Raw genomic sequence first — 15,585 nt, 5'->3', positions numbered from 1 at the left:
TACAAATCTTATTCAGTCTTCTTTCATAATCTTTCCCACTTGTTTTTTCTTTCTACCCTCTACCATGACCAACCTCAATACTCATAACTGCCTTCCTGCTTCTGGTCTCTTTCTTCCTTCCAAATCATTCTGAACATTATTACTGATGGATGAAATCTCTCTAAACATACTTTAAACTTGTCACTCTTCTCCTCAAAAGCTTTTTTAAAGGGTGAATAATAATGCCAAATCTTCTAGCTACTTAAGAACCTAAAAATTTGATTTCAGTGTGCCTGCCCAACCTATCTGCTTCAATATTTAAGTCTATTCTAAAAAAACCAAAACCCTCTACTCAGATTTTGCCCTCAAGCTCTAGAGAAAACAGCAAGCAATCTGGTTTCTTCTCTGATCATGCTGAAATTATTTTTGTAGTTTCCCAAATGCAAAGCAAATATTTAAGCTCTTCATTTTACTTGACTTCACCGTGCCATACACAATTTGGTCTTACCTTTTATCATGCCCTACTAGCTACCCCTACAGACTTTAAGCTCAAGTCACAGCAAACTACTAGACTTTCTCTAACATACTTTATGTTAGAGCTTGTGCTTCTACAAATGCTATTCCTTGGCTCTAGAATGTTTTTCTCCAAACTCTGCTTTGCACTAACTGTTTATATCTCAGATGAAACATCATCTCTTCTGTGGAATCCCCCTCCGCCCCACAAACATCTTTGCCCCCAATACACTTGCATACAGTTCCCTAACAGGATCCATAACACTGTATTGTAATTTTTGTTTATATGTCTTGATATCCTGAGACTCTAACATACTTTGAAGCACACAGCAGACAATTAAGAGTGGGTTTTAAAAGACCTTCTGGAATGGCCATATTATTCTAGTTAACTGTCACTCAAATATACTACATGAAGAGGTAGTATATTTATCATTATTAAGAGCTCAGATTCTGAAGCCAGGCTGTCTGGGTATAAATTCTGGATCTGCCACTTAACAGCCAAGTGGCACAGGGAGAGTTAATTAAGCTCTCTATGCCTCGGTTTTCTTCTTTAAAAAAAGAGGATAATAAGATCTACTTCATAAAGTTATGAGGATTTAATGAATTAATATAAGCAAAGTGTTCAAAACTGACACAAAATAAGCATTACAAATATATTGACTATTATAATTACTATAACTTGATTATTTCTGACCTTCTCCACAATACCTCTATTGGAATGGGCTCCTTTCATTTTTCCCTTTATCCAAATCTTACCCAGGTTTCAAGGCTTATCTCTGGTAAATCCTTTATTCAACTCTTAAAAGGTTACTCCCTAATTTAAATAACTATAGCATCTCCTGTATCACTCTGCATTTAATTAAAAAAACTTCCTTGCATCCTTGTAATTTTCCACAAAATGTTTGTCTACCCAATTTCTGTAAAGTCTTTGAAGGTCCTAAGGACGACTCATGCATCTTTGTGAGTTCCTACAGCAAGTACTAAGTGCTCGGTACTTGTTATGTAAAATAATAAAGCTCAGTAGAAACTTCAGCTGTGATCAAAATGTCTTTGCAATCAAAGAAATGGAGAAGACTGTGAGAACATTCCATGCTTCTCTAAGAGCCAAGCTGCGAATGTATTAGCGCCAGGGAATTCTGACTCCCATTAAAATAAGCTGCTCTGAAATAGCTTCTGGGAGAAAAAAACCTTCCCTGCAGAGGAGTTTTGGGGAGTTCTTAAGTTCCCAAACCAAATTGTAGCAGTGGATCCTCCATGAGAAAAATACGAGTATGACAAAATGACTGAGAGTACAGGATTTGGAATTACATAGATCTAGGTATCACAGAGACCCTGAGCTTCAGTTTCCTTCTCTATAAAGTGGGTATTGCAACACCTACTTCACAGGTATATGATGATCGACATCCACCCTAACATTTAACTGAAATGCAAATTCCCCTGGAAAAATTTAAAAAACCTGAAAACATGGCAATTCATAAATAACTGAACACATCTTGCATTACATAAGAAAATGTATTAAATTATCTCTGTATTTATAATATTTTAAATTATCTACAAGAAAATTAAACATTTGTCAATAATACAGAATTGGGATGAAAGAAGAAGGAAAAATTCTACTACAAAATTTATCCTCCTTTTCTGACACTTTCTCCATCCTGTAATTTTTTTCTTCCACTTGTGATTAAAAACAAGTGTTCAAAACTGTCCCCAAAGAGAATATTTGGAAAGCACAATTTAACTTAAGAACAAGTTGGTTCTATAAAAGTACTATTCCAGTTTACAGTTCAAAAATACTTCCAAATAGGAATTAACATGAATTTAAGAAATTATGATAATGGCGAATAGCTCATATGATGATCTGAGTCAGTAATTTCAAATTAAGAGTTGTTCCAACTTGAAGCTGGCAGTCACACAGTCTAAAGGGTTTGTTTACAGCACTGACTAAACCAAACACTCCAATCTTTTAGAATATTCATCCTGGCATTCTAACAAATAATTATTTTTAAAGCAGTATAATCGCTGAAATGCCCAATACTACACAAATTAAACTGAAATGGATTTCCTTCTGAAGAAAAAAAGGAAAGACCAAAAGTGGCAGGTCTTATTTTTAAGCTTTTTTTTTTTTTTTCCAGTTTGAAAAACTACTGAAAAACAGAAACTTGCTGCTTGGAATAATCTTTAAACTTGGCGGAGGGGGTGACAGAGTTTAAAAAGACAGAACTCGGCGCCTTTAGGATACAATGGTATGTGGGGTTCATCAGGGCCAGCACAAGCGAGCAATCCAAAGAAGAAGAGAGACGTTAGTCTGGAATTTTTATAAGTATGGTGTAACTTTCAGCAACGTTGAAACGTTACAATTTAAGGATGAGAAGATGGCTTTGGGGAAAGAAAAGGAACCGCCGAGCTGAAAATGAAGGGTCAAGTGCGGGGCTAGTGGAATTTAAGGGGGGGATGGAAAGAAGACTAGGGGAAAAGTGGGGATTTGTTAGCCAAAAAGGGGTACGGTGCAGGAGGGCGTTTGGGGGCGGGGGTTTAAGAGGGTGTGTGTGTGTGTGTGTGTGTGTGTGTGTGTGTGTGTGTGGTGTGCTGGAAGTGAGGCTGGAACCTCGGGTTGGGAAATCTAGGTGATCAAGTTGTGGGGATCAAATTCGGAGGTGTGGGAACAGGGAGAGGAAGGAATGCGGGGATTTCCAGGCTGGGGCAACAAGACGTTCGGGGCGCGCGCTGTCGGGGCGCCCCTCTCCCGGAGCAGGGCAGCGCCCCCCCCCCCGAGTACCAGCCCCCGGCCCGCCCGACCCGACGCGGCCCTCCCCCGCCCGCGACACGGCCCTTCGGCTCGGCCACGGCGCCTCCTCACCTAAGGCCGCGGCGGCTCGCTCCCCCGCGTCTCCACAGCGCAACGTCGCCCTCGGCGCCCGGCCGCGCGGGGCCCGTCGGCCGACAGCCGCGACGCCCAGCTCCGCTGCGCCCGGGCGTCCCCCACGCGGCTCCGCGGGCCCGCCGGCGCCTCTCCCGGGCTGCGGCTTGCTCCCGGCTCCTTCCCGCAGACGCGGCACGCGGCCCTCCTCCCACAGCGGGGCGACGCGCCCCCGACCCCGCCCCGCGGCGCCCCGGAACGCCCCGCCCCCGGGCTGGGGACCTGCGAGCTGATTGGCGCCCGCACGGCCCGGCGCGCGCGGGCATTGGCTCAGCGGCTGCCCGGAGGCGAGGGGGCGGCGCTCCGGGCGGCCCGGATTCCCGTAACGCGGTTCCAGGCTCCGGGATTCGGGTGGCTGCGCCCGCGTCGTCGCTCCCAGACGAGATCGAAGGGTTCCCCCGCCTCCCCTCTGCGGGCGGAGGGAGCGGAACGTTCCATTTTTCCGCGGAATAACGGGGTCGTGAACCGGTGCCCGGGAGCTGCCCGCGCCCGCCGTGCTCCCTTCTCGCCGCGGCCCTTTCGGCCTCCCCGCGAGGCCTCCCCCGGGGGACGCAGAGCCGCTGGGGACCGCGGGGGCGCTTAGGGGCCGGGCAGGCGCGGAGCTCCTGCGGGACAGCGAAGGGCCCGGGGGCCGTGGCTCGGCGCGGGACTGCCGCAGGTTGTGGCGGCTTCGGTCCGAGCCTTTTGTAAACGAGCCTTGCCACGATACATATTTTTGAGTTAGTACATGAGTTTAGGTGTGACTGATCGCTGAACCCTAGCGTAGGTGACACGCCAAGAAACTCGTTTTTCTTGCGCTTTGTACCTCCCAATCTGTAACAAAAATACCGAGTAAAAATCAGTTTCATGCAAACCCCCCTCTTCCCCGCTCGTGGTCTGAAAAATGAACCTTCAAGGCTCACTTTGACATATTTTTTTTCCAAAGCAAGATGAGAAGCTTAAAGGATAAACGGGTGTGTGTGTGTGTGTGTGTGTGTGTGTGTGTGTGTGTGTGTGTGTGTGTGTGTGTGTGTGTGTGTGTGTGTGTGTGTGTGTGTGTGTGTGTGTGTGTGTGTGTGTGTGTGTGTGTGTAAAGAAAGACACCCAAGGCCAGGGCCTTTTGTGGAAGAATGGAAGAATGGCAGGCTATAGGAGGGCAATAATGGTGTAATGGACTTGAACAAATGATACCCATGAATTAACAGACAATTATAAGGTTCTTCATTATCCTGGGGATTGAGATAGAGTAAAAGAGACCAAATCATGATCTCTTAGTTGATCAGGGAATTATTTAAAAGACACACAAAGTGGGCCTGCTGTGTGTCTAGTGCTAAGGGAGTCCTGGGCAAGCTTGGGGGTGGTGCTGCAGGAGAGACAAAGCTCCATTGTGTTGAACTCTTGCTGCTGTCTGTCGTCGTCCCATATCTAACCTGCAGACAGTGACTGGATTGTATTTTAGCTCTACCGTTTATGGAGGTGTTTATTTTAAAACAAACTTATAAAATGTTAAATTGAGGAGGAGATAAATTAGGAGTTTGGGAGTAACATATACACACTATTACCTGTATATAAAATAGATAACCAACAGGGACCTAGTGTATAGCACAGGAAACTATATTCAGTATTTTGTGATAACGTATGGGGGAATAGAATCTGAAAAGAATGTATATAACTGAATCACTTTGCTTTACACCTGAAACTAACACAACATTGTAAATCAACTACACTTAAAATTAAAATAAAAAATGTTAAATTAAACATTTTATTTAGATCTGTTGGACATTTATTAGGGACAATGTATAGAGGTTAAGTGTACCTTCTGTATCCAAATTGCCTGGGTTTGAGTCCTGCTGCTGCTACTTCTCATGTCTGTGACCTTGGGCAGTTCTTCTCAGATTTTTCATCATCCAAATGAGAATAATGGTATCAACCTAACAGGACTGTTACAAGCGTTAAATGAGTTAAAGTACATGAAGTGCTTGGCACATAGTAGGTGCTCAGTAAATGTCAATTGTTACCATCATTGAATGTCTATTACGACAGCGCTTTCTCAACCTTTTTGTATTGCAGTATATACTGAAAATGATGATACTTCTCTGGCATAAGGAGTAGATCCAGGAGAACAATATCTCACAGCACACTAGCCTGCCTTGTACCCTGGTCAGGAAAGCAAAGGACTGAGTTAGTTCTTTTGTGGATACCTTTGTATTGGCTAATGCTGACTCGTAAGAAACTTACATTTCGTGGGGAATGGTTAAAGTGCTAGGCTAAAACAATGAATCGATATTGGAGAAATATTTTTCAGGACAGCAAGAGCCCATTTCCCCTTGGCTGGAATTACATGACTTTGCAGATACCTCTGTAGGGTACTGGTCCTGAAACAACCACTTTCAGGATAAAGATTTATCATTAGCATGCCCTATCAAAATGCAAAGATAAGTGGGGAAAAGTGACATATCAATTGAGAGTTTTCCATTTGTGCTTTGGGACTTGTTTGGGATTTTAGATGTGTCAGAAGCAGAGGGGGAGCCTGTACAGTGAGAGGGCAAATGAGGACACTGAGGTTACTTGAGAGTGGATGAACAAAATTCGACAGAACGAAGGTGATAAATTTTGAAGACAAACTCCGCCTGCCTTGCTATTTGCATAAACCTGGCCCTGCATAGGATGGCCATTTACTTCCGTGCCTGTGCAGAGTTGTGTTTCTGAAACTCTGTCCGTCTTGAACTATCCTCATGTCCTGCATCAACCTAATGATTTCAGCATCCACATAATGACTCAGTTAGCACCCTGACCTCACAATTTCTCATCCTTCTCTTTTTCAGTCATCTTCAACTTCACTCTGTATCAGGAACCCACAGATGTAGCCACACCTTGAAGCCAGTCATAAGATGAAATTACTCCATCTGTAAAATTCTGAATTGTGAGTTTCCCTCTTCACTCACAGCTACCCACCCTCTACCTCTTACTTACTCCCACTGAGTCTGTAGTTTGTCCTCAGTGTGACCTCCAGTCTTTGTTCTCATAGTTTATCAGTTTTTTCCCCACCTTCTCTTATCTTCCTGAACTCTGAGAACCCTTTTATCAACCATTTTAGCTGCACTGTCACTAGTGTCTTTAATTCCCTTGACCTTCATCCATGTTTACCTTGTCAATGTTATTTCCTAACTATTTCCCTTTTTCTTGAACTAGCAGTCCTATCCCAACATTTATCCTTAGTGCAGAACCTTATTTCATTATTCCCTGGAAAAACCAAGACCATCATTTGTGAATGTCCTTTTCCTCTTTTCTCAATGCCTAAGAGGAAGAATGATCTTATTCTTCTCAAAGCTTCTCTCCTTAAGTTCTTGGTCCTGCTTTTACCAGGTTCAGTCCCCTAGTTTTATATTTTTCATTATTAGCATAAAATACCTTAGAAAATTAAAAAAATTAAATATTAACTCCAAGAGTTGGGGACAGCTTTTCTGTATGTGTTAAAATCTTTGTAACCTAATAATGTCTAATTCACCAGACAGAATTTAAAAGTAATTAATTCAATATATGTTTCAAAATGAAGCAGTTTAAGGCACATTATAATCCACTTAATAAAATAAGTTTGGAATGAAATATGAACTTACATCAAGTTGTAACTAAATTTCCAAGCTAGAAAACAGGAAAAATTTGTTTCATAGCAATAAAACTTAGCAACATTATGACTCCAGTTCAAAAATATTACTGAATACAAAACTACAGTAATCAAAACAGTGTGGTATTGGCACAAAAACAGACATATAGATCACTGGAACAGAATAGAGAGCCCAGAAATAAACCCATACACCTATGGTCAATTAAGCTTCGACAAAGGAGGCAAAAATATACAATGGAGAAAAGACAGTCTCTCTAGCAAGTGGTGTTGGGAAAGTTGGACAGCTACATATAAATCAATGAAGTTAGAACACACCCTCACACCATATACAGAAATAAACTCAAAATGGCTTAAAGGTTTAAATAAAAATATTACTGAAGAATAATATATATTCAGAAAAATGAGTATACTATAAGAGTACAACTTGAAAATTTTTCACAAACTGAACACAGCCACATAACTTGCATCTAGATCAAGAACCAGAACATGACCAGAACCTCAAAAAGCCCCTCTTCCTCGCTTCTAATTATTGGAAGGCTACTTATAGTTATTGGTGACCATTATTCAGACTTGTAATACCATAGTTTTATGACTATCACTTTCAAATTGAGAAGTTAGCAGAAACATCTTAATGTTATTTCTTATTTTATTTCATTTTTTTAATGAATAGCTATAATAGAGTAATGAAATAAATACTAGTCTGTTGAAAAGTTAAACAATGCAAATTGAAGCAGAGGGAGTCTAGCTTCTCGTTACTCTGGACCTCTGGGAAGCCCTGTCAAATGGCCCTGGGCTGATCGATAATTTTGGATACCTCTTTCACAGGGAGCTTGGTTTCAGAGAAGGAAAGGCCAGTACAGGAATGAGCAGCAGTTAGGTTCATCCTGCTCCCAGACACTTATCTAGGATAAAGAAGCCAGGTATTGGGACCACAGCTTTGGAATGGTCCAGACTAGCTTTTAGAACACCATCCCGAGGAGTTAGAGCATACTTTGCTTTTGTTTACTCTGACACAACTCGTGCAGAAGCAAGGGCTTTCCTTCACTGACCCTCATTTGAAAGAATCCTCCTCAGTTACAAAATACATTCCTTGACTCCAGATCTGATACTTATACTAAAACAAGATAGGTGAGAAAGTAGCAATGTGAATTTTTAAAAATATTTACTTTGTGGGCTTGTATGGCCAAGATTCCCAGCCCCTTGCCTAGGATTTGGATACAGATATAGTACTAATTGTACTAAATGGTGGCTTAGGCAAATGCATGTCTGTCTCCTCAAGGGAAGATAGCAGTGCCTAATGAAAAGGCAAAAATTAAATGAGATAGGTGGAATTTTCTGAAAATTGTCCTTTCTGATTTTTTTAGAATTTTAGGGGTTGATCATTTTCCATGATCAATAAATAATAAGTGGAATTTAGTGTCAGAGTCAAATGAAACTGTAAAGAAAGCTAATCTAGGAACTTCCCTGGTGGTACAGTCGTTAAGACTCTGAGCTCCCAAAACAGGGGGACCAGGTTCTATCCCTGGTCAAGGAACTAGATCCCACATGCATGCCGCAACTAAGAGTTCACATGCCATAACTAAGGAGCCCAAGAGCTGCAATTAAGGAGCTGGTGAGCCGCAACTAATGAGCCCATATGCTGCAATTAAGACCCAGCAGAACCAAATAAATAAATATTGAAAGAAAAAAAAAAAGAAAGCTAATCTAGCTTTTCTGAGAATTCATTTTCATTTTATGAGAATCATTGTGTTATTATTAGCAGGCAGGTAGGCAGACTCTTAGGGTGAATTCTATGACCTCTTGCTTTCTGGTGTTTTTTGTGTGATTTCCTCCCCATAAGTGTGGAGGGATGTGTGTGACTATGTTACACAGATTGTAGTGCCATCTTACTAGTGTCTCTTCTTGTGACTTTGAAAAGTCAAATTGCCGTGTTGTGGCCTCTATGTGACACGAGAGTATAATGCTCATCTTGTGAGGAGACTCTCTCTGCCTTGCCAGCTTTGATGGAGCAAGCTACTATATGGAGAAATCTGTGTGTCAAGGAACAGAGGATGGCTTCTGGCCAAAAGCTAGTACAAAACTGAAGCGTTCAGTCTTAAAACCTCATGGAACTGAATTCTGCCAACAAAAGCAGATCCTGCCCCAGTCAAACCTCAAATGAGACAGCACCCCCAGCCAAGAACTTGACTACAGCGTTGTGAGACCCAAAGCAGAGAAGCCAGTCAAGCTGGGCTCAGCATCCTGACCCACAGAAATTGTGAGATAAGTGTGTGTTGTTTTAAGAGGCTAAGTTTGTAGTAGTTTGTTATGCAGCACAGAAGACTAACACAGCAGGCCAAAATTGAAAGCTATCTATGTAAATGTGCATCATGAATATTATTTTTACATATTCAAACCAAGCAGTTCTTAAGTCAATAAGCTCTGCATCTGGTGAAGGAAATTATAACAAACAGGAGGCTGCTCTGGTGTCCTGAAGACCCAGGAATTAAGGGGCTCTCAACCATTCCAATTTACTCAGTTTAATTTTTCCATAAACACTTATTGAGTATCAACTATGTGCCAGACACTGAGATTTGGATCTAAGTAAGACTCACATGTTGTTCTTTCCTCAAAGTCTAATGAGAGAAAGGGAGAGATGAATAGACCAGCAATTACAGTAAAGTCATAGAGCGCTCTCTGTTAGAGCATTCTGGGAGTGCTCCTGCAGGAACACGTCAGAAACTGGGGACTGTAAGAACTCTGTGCTTCTCTCTACCTCCAATCGCACATCCTCAGACCTTGTGGTGGATTAAAGATGGGCACAAATTCTTTAATCCTCCTCTGTGGAAGATGAGGTCTATTTCCCCTCCTCTTTAACTTGGGTAGGCTTGAGTACTGCACTGATTATTCGATAGAGTATAGAAAAAGTGATGCTATGCCAGTCAGGGGGCTAGCCCTTCAGAGGAGCTTTTGCCTTGGTCTCTAGAAGTCCTGAGCGATCATGTAAGAAGTCTCACTACTTTGTTAGACCATATGGAGAGGGCTGAGGTGTCATGGAGAGGGACAGAGGCCCAACTGTTCTGGTACCAGGCATGTGAATAAAGCCATCTTTTTGTTTGTTTTTTTTGTTTGTTTGTTTTTTGTTTTTTTTGGGGGGGTTACACCAAGTTCAATCATCTGTTTTTATACACATATCCCCGTATTCCCTCCCTCGGAATAAAGCCATCTTAAGCCTCCTGATTGTACCAGCTGCCAGGTGAATCAATCAGGGCCACAGAGAGCAGAAGAACTGCCTTGCTGAGCTCTGCTCAAATTCCTGACCCACGGAATTGTGAGATAGAGTAAAATATTTGTTGTCTTAAGTCACTAAGTTTTGTTAGAGAGCAGTAAATAACCAGAATGAAACCCTCAAATCCATCATGCACAGTGCTGAAAATCTGACCATCTTATTCTTTGAAGGTCTGTCAGTGCCTTTCTATCACCTTAGCCCCTTTTGTATGTCATAAAAGTCCTCCTTCACCTGACCTCTATTCACTTCTCCAGCCTTATCTCTAACATAACCTCTAACTCCTGGCTGTCACATCCAATTTGCTAATGGTTCCTGGGCCAGCCTCCGGTATGTGGTTTCCTGCTTCCATGCCAAGGAAAGGTAGCTGATGCTGCTCCCTTGGCCTGTCATTGCTTTCCTCATTTTCTTCATCTAACTTGATCATCTTTCTTCAGTATTTTGGGAATTATGTCCTCCTTCCAGAAGTCTTTTCTGACTTCTTCCTGCTTTAGGCCCTGAGAAACTCACAGTAAAACAATGCAAATGATTCCAGGTGATCTTCTCTACCTCCTTTTTTTCAGAGAGAGCTAACTTCTGGGTCAGCAGGAGAGGGCCTCTGTCCTCAGTCTTGACCTGCCCTGGCATCTGTTGAGATGAACAATAGCCCTGTGTGGCTCTTAGATGTCATTACCCCCACATTAGGCACCTAGGGAGATGGCTTTGGCCCACCTGGACTCTGGACGTACATTCCATGCCACTTTCCACTTTCACGACTCATTGTCTTGACTGTGTAGGCTTTTGCCTTTCTTGGGGGCTGAGGGGGCAATTTAGCTCTTTACCTATGCCTCTCTGGAGCTGCTAGAGATTCAGAGGGGCTTCCTCAAGCTTCCCTTACCTATGGCACTCTATGTGGCCATCACTGACCTACTACTGTCATGATACTGTGGGCTAAGAAACATCTGTTGGATTTCACAGGGGAGCAGATCCCCAACGTCATTAGAAGCCTTCAACATCTTTGCCCATCGTAGACTAACCTCAAGGTAAGGGTCACGGTGGAGCACCCTTTCTCACAGCTTCAGTACCTCAAGTGCTCTTGCTTACCCTCATTTATCCACTTTCATGCTCCTCAACATGGAAAGTCTTTATCTGGTCTGCAGGTGGCAGCGGGTGGGAGGCTGATGTTACTAGAAGGGGCAATTACAACTGGGCAGCGGACACTCTCCCAGCTCTCTGTCTTACACCTGGACCAGTGGTTCTGAACTTGAAAGTTAAGAGTTTGACACCTTTATTCTCTGCTAGTGGTGTGCTAAGTTTTCTAAAGCAACAGGGGAAATTTAGTAAATGGGGAATGCAGAGAGAAAAAACATAATGTGGAGTGAATACTTTACTAAAATATCTTGACATACCAGAATAAAGCTTTTATCACTTCCAAATCTCTGCTCCCTCTTCTCACGTTGGCCAAGACAGTCATAGGTAAGAAACCCCAAATTGGAATGAAGGGTGTCTACTTCTTTAGTCAGATTTCTGCTGTGTGGGTAGTGAGAAAAAGGGAGAGATCAACTAGATTAAAACGTGCTTTCAAGGACCTGGGGGCAGAGCTAGAACTGGATATTTTCCCAGGGGTTGATTGACTTAGGAGCTGAGCCTCAGAGGTCATATAGAAAATTTCCCAGTGACATTCAAGGCAGCCCACGTTCTCTATCATGGTAATGAAAGGGAAAACTTAAAAAGCTGCCTGGCATTGAACTTCTTTGGGTGGCTAGTTCAGTTCTGCGTCGTACAGCTATGAGAGAGAGAGTCACCGCTTTGGCTCTCTCTTTATGCCTTCCTTTCTCCTACAGGCTCTTACCTCTTAGCATCATCATCACGAATGTTTTTCCGTACACAGCCTTTTTCTGCATGCACGAAGGCAGAACAAGAAATGAAAGAATGAGCAATAGCTCCCGTGTGTTTCCCTGTAACGGCAGGAGGTGGGAAGGAAGCTGAGTATGTCTCTAAATCTCTCTAGCATCTAGCTACAGATGGGCTAAATGATCCAACCTCAAATGCAGAAAACTATTCTAAACCATTTAGACTGTGATTTTGATTTTAAAAAAAAAGATAAAATGATTTTTTTTTTATAGGTAGAAATACACTGTGCTACTTTCTCTAACTGCTCAGAGACAACTTTTTGATGCCTGAAAAGCAAGGCTAGTCATAACAGTGACCATTTTCTTGAGTGTGGCTTTGTGACAGGACCTCACTGTATTAGGTACTTTATATTCCAATTAATCTTTGCAATGTGGAAAGTGTTGTCATTCCCATTTTATATGTGGGGCAGCAAAAGCTCTGAGGGTTTAAACAACTGGTCCCACAGCTAGAACTTCATTCGTGGGGACTTAAACCTAAGTCTTTATTGCTGAAAGTCACATTCTTTCATGATGCCACCCTGTAACCTCACCCACGTGTCTCACAAATACCTTCGAATGATTTTCATTATTTTGTGCTTATCAAAATGTAATGAGGGACTTCCTTGGTGGTCCAGTGGTAAAGAATCCGCCTTGCAGTGCAGGGGACACAAGTTTAATCCCTGGTCAGGGAACTAAGATCCCACATGCCACGAGCAGCTAAGCCTGTGTGCCACAAACTACAGAGCCCACGCACCCTGGAGCCTGCATGCCACAAATAGAGAAGAGAAAACCCACATGCCACAACTAGAGAGAAGCCTGTGTACTGCAATGAAAGATCCCACATGCCTCAAGGAAGATCCCGTGTGCCTCAACGAAGATGATGGAGCCAATAAATAAATAATAAATAAGCAAATTGTTTTTTAAAAATATGTAAAGAGAGAGGCTTTGGAGAAAAGTCTTTTCCTACGCACAAAGCTTTGTCATGTTGTTCCCTCTAAATCAGGGATGTCATGGTGGTAATTTCCATGAGTAAGGTTTACTGTGTGTGAAAATTAGGGTCATAATAACAAACAAGCACTTAGCGTTTACTATGTGCCAGACATTTCCCTAAGTGCTTTATATCTTAATTATCCATTCTCATCACAATCCTATGAAATTGGTATCATTATTATCTCTTTTTTAGAAATGGCAAAACTGAGTCACAGGATGGTGAAGCAATTTTCCCAAGATCTCACTGCTACTAAATTGAGAATCTGGGACTTGAATCCCAAGACTATGCCCTTAAACACTCTGAAAACAGCTATTTATAAACTATAGTGTATAAAGTTATTTTTGTAGTTTAAAATATGTACAGTCAGTATCAATTTCCATATCAGCTAGAGCTCCTTATGCAGTTAAATGACAGAATAACCCATTACTACTTCTGAGAAGTCCAGAGGCTCCAGGAAAACGTTGATCCAATGGCTCAAATGATGCCACCAAGGATGTGTCTTCTCTCTGTCTCTCTACTCTGTTTCCACAGTATAGCTGGAGCCTTGGGCTCTACTCAGTGGTCACCTGAGTCATTACCATGCTTTCGTTCTATGGTGACAAAATGCCTGCAAAAGTTTGAAACTTAACATTACCACACCATTTTAATAGGAGAAGAGTGGAAGCTCTCGCAAACATCTTCTCATGTCTCATTGGCTCTAACTAGGTTACCTGTCCACACACAAACCATGACAAACAGAACGGGCTAAGCTGATGAGCTTCAGTTCCCTGGATCCCACCTCTGCAGTTCACGTAAGACACGTAGCTGAGTATGAGAGGTGGTTCCCCAAAGCAAACGCAGGGGATTATTTCCTAGAGGGAGAACGTACACTGGGCAGGAAATGGCAGTTCCCCGGGGCACCCGTGCTCTTATGGCCTAAAAGTATTCATATTGTCTTAGAATATTTTTTACTTGCATGTACTTTTTGTTTTGTTTCTTCATCTACCATCATGGTGTAAGCAATTTCCCATGTTGTTAACGGCTCATTTTACTAACTGCACCTATCATGCTTTTATTAGCTCAGTGAAGTCTTCAGATAGATTCCATTGATATAGATATTGACAGTGGATGTAGCTGGAGGGTATGGTAACTTCACATTCGCCTGGGTGTGGCCTCGGAAGGAGGCAGCTGCCTGGCTGCTCTTGCCTCTTCTACAGTTAAGCCTCAAGCCCTTCTCTGAATGGCTTTTGGGGTTTGGTTTGTGAGGGGAGAGGGTCAGGAGAATGTAGGCTCAACCAGCATCGTTCTCCTGGTTGATGGGATACTTCGCCCTATCACCCAATAGAACAACTGTCTACCGTTGTTCTATGGTTCCCCCAACAATTGTAGACAGCAACACATACTCCTTCATGACCTGAGAAACTTTCTAGCTCAGGTAAAAAGACCAAACAGTGGGAAGAAATTAATTAGAATTATGGCAGGTTATGGGTGGAAGGGGCTGCCATTGTTTGACTCTCAAAACCCTCACATTGGCCCTGGCAGGAGTCTCTGAAGGCATACAGTATTGCCTCTGTGCGAGGTGTTTTTCATTTTTGGTTGAAATTTTCACTTGTAAGAGGGCCAAGCTCACTAGGATTTGGCCAGCATATTTTAGATCCTGAATATGTGGGTCCAAACTCATCTGTGCTTTTTCTAAATAGAAGTCAGGTTGAAACTGTGGATTAAGAGTCAACATTGTGCCAAACATAATATTTTCTTCTTTGAGGCAAGTAACGAGTTCCAATATTCTTCTTGAGCCTTTCACACATAAGGAAACAGGTCACATCATTAAAACTGCCTTGGGAGAAATTATATGATAGCATTTGTAAAGCTAACATTCTAGAAGAGAGGGAATCATACAAATACAGAGAATTATTAATTGCTATTTTGTGCCCTCAGATGACTTGATGTTTTGTAGGTTAGTCTCTAAGTGAAGTTCACAGTGATCACATTATGTGTGAGGGTGCAAGGCACTGGCCAAGGGGTAGGTAGCTGTTGGCTCTGATTTCTTTCCTTTTTTTTTTTTAATATTTACTTATTTATTTTTATTTATTGGCTGCGTTGGGTCTTCATCACTGTGCATGGGCTTTCTGTAGTTGTAGAGGACGGGGGCTACTCTCTATTGCAGTGCACAGGCTTCTTATTGTGGTGGCTTCTCTTGTTGCAGAGCATGGGCTCTAGGCATGGGGGCTTAAATAGTTGCAGTACATGGGTGCAGTAGTTGTGGCTCATGGGCTCTAGAGCACAGGCTCAGTAGTTGTGGCGCATGGGCTTAGTTGCTCCGTGGCATGTGGGATCTTCCCAGACCAGGGCTCGAACCCGTGTCCCCTGCATTGGCAGGTGAGTTCTTAACCACTGCGCCACCAGGGAAGCCCTGGCTCTGATTTCTGTTCTGCTGGGCCTTGATGGAAGCAACCAGTTAGGTGA

At 42.7% G+C, this 15,585-nt stretch overlaps 1 protein-coding gene across 5 annotated transcripts in view; it reads right to left on the bottom strand.

The window, feature by feature from the left end:
- The window catches only part of IL6ST (interleukin 6 cytokine family signal transducer), a 49,128-nt gene extending 45,574 nt beyond the window's left edge, over positions 1 to 3,554 (bottom strand). For all 5 annotated transcript variants that reach the window (XM_057743352.1, XM_057743356.1, XM_057743366.1 and 2 more), the window contains exon 1: positions 3,350 to 3,554. The gene's annotated coding sequence lies outside the window, so the exon portion shown is untranslated. The remainder of the gene's footprint in view (positions 1 to 3,349) is intronic.
- Positions 3,555 to 15,585: the final 12,031 nt, after the last annotated feature.

This window comes from Hippopotamus amphibius, chromosome 1 (genome assembly GCF_030028045.1).
Source record: "Hippopotamus amphibius kiboko isolate mHipAmp2 chromosome 1, mHipAmp2.hap2, whole genome shotgun sequence".
In the NCBI taxonomy this organism is placed as follows: Eukaryota; Metazoa; Chordata; class Mammalia; order Artiodactyla; family Hippopotamidae; genus Hippopotamus; species Hippopotamus amphibius.
This window is presented reverse-complemented; position numbering and strand designations above follow the sequence as displayed.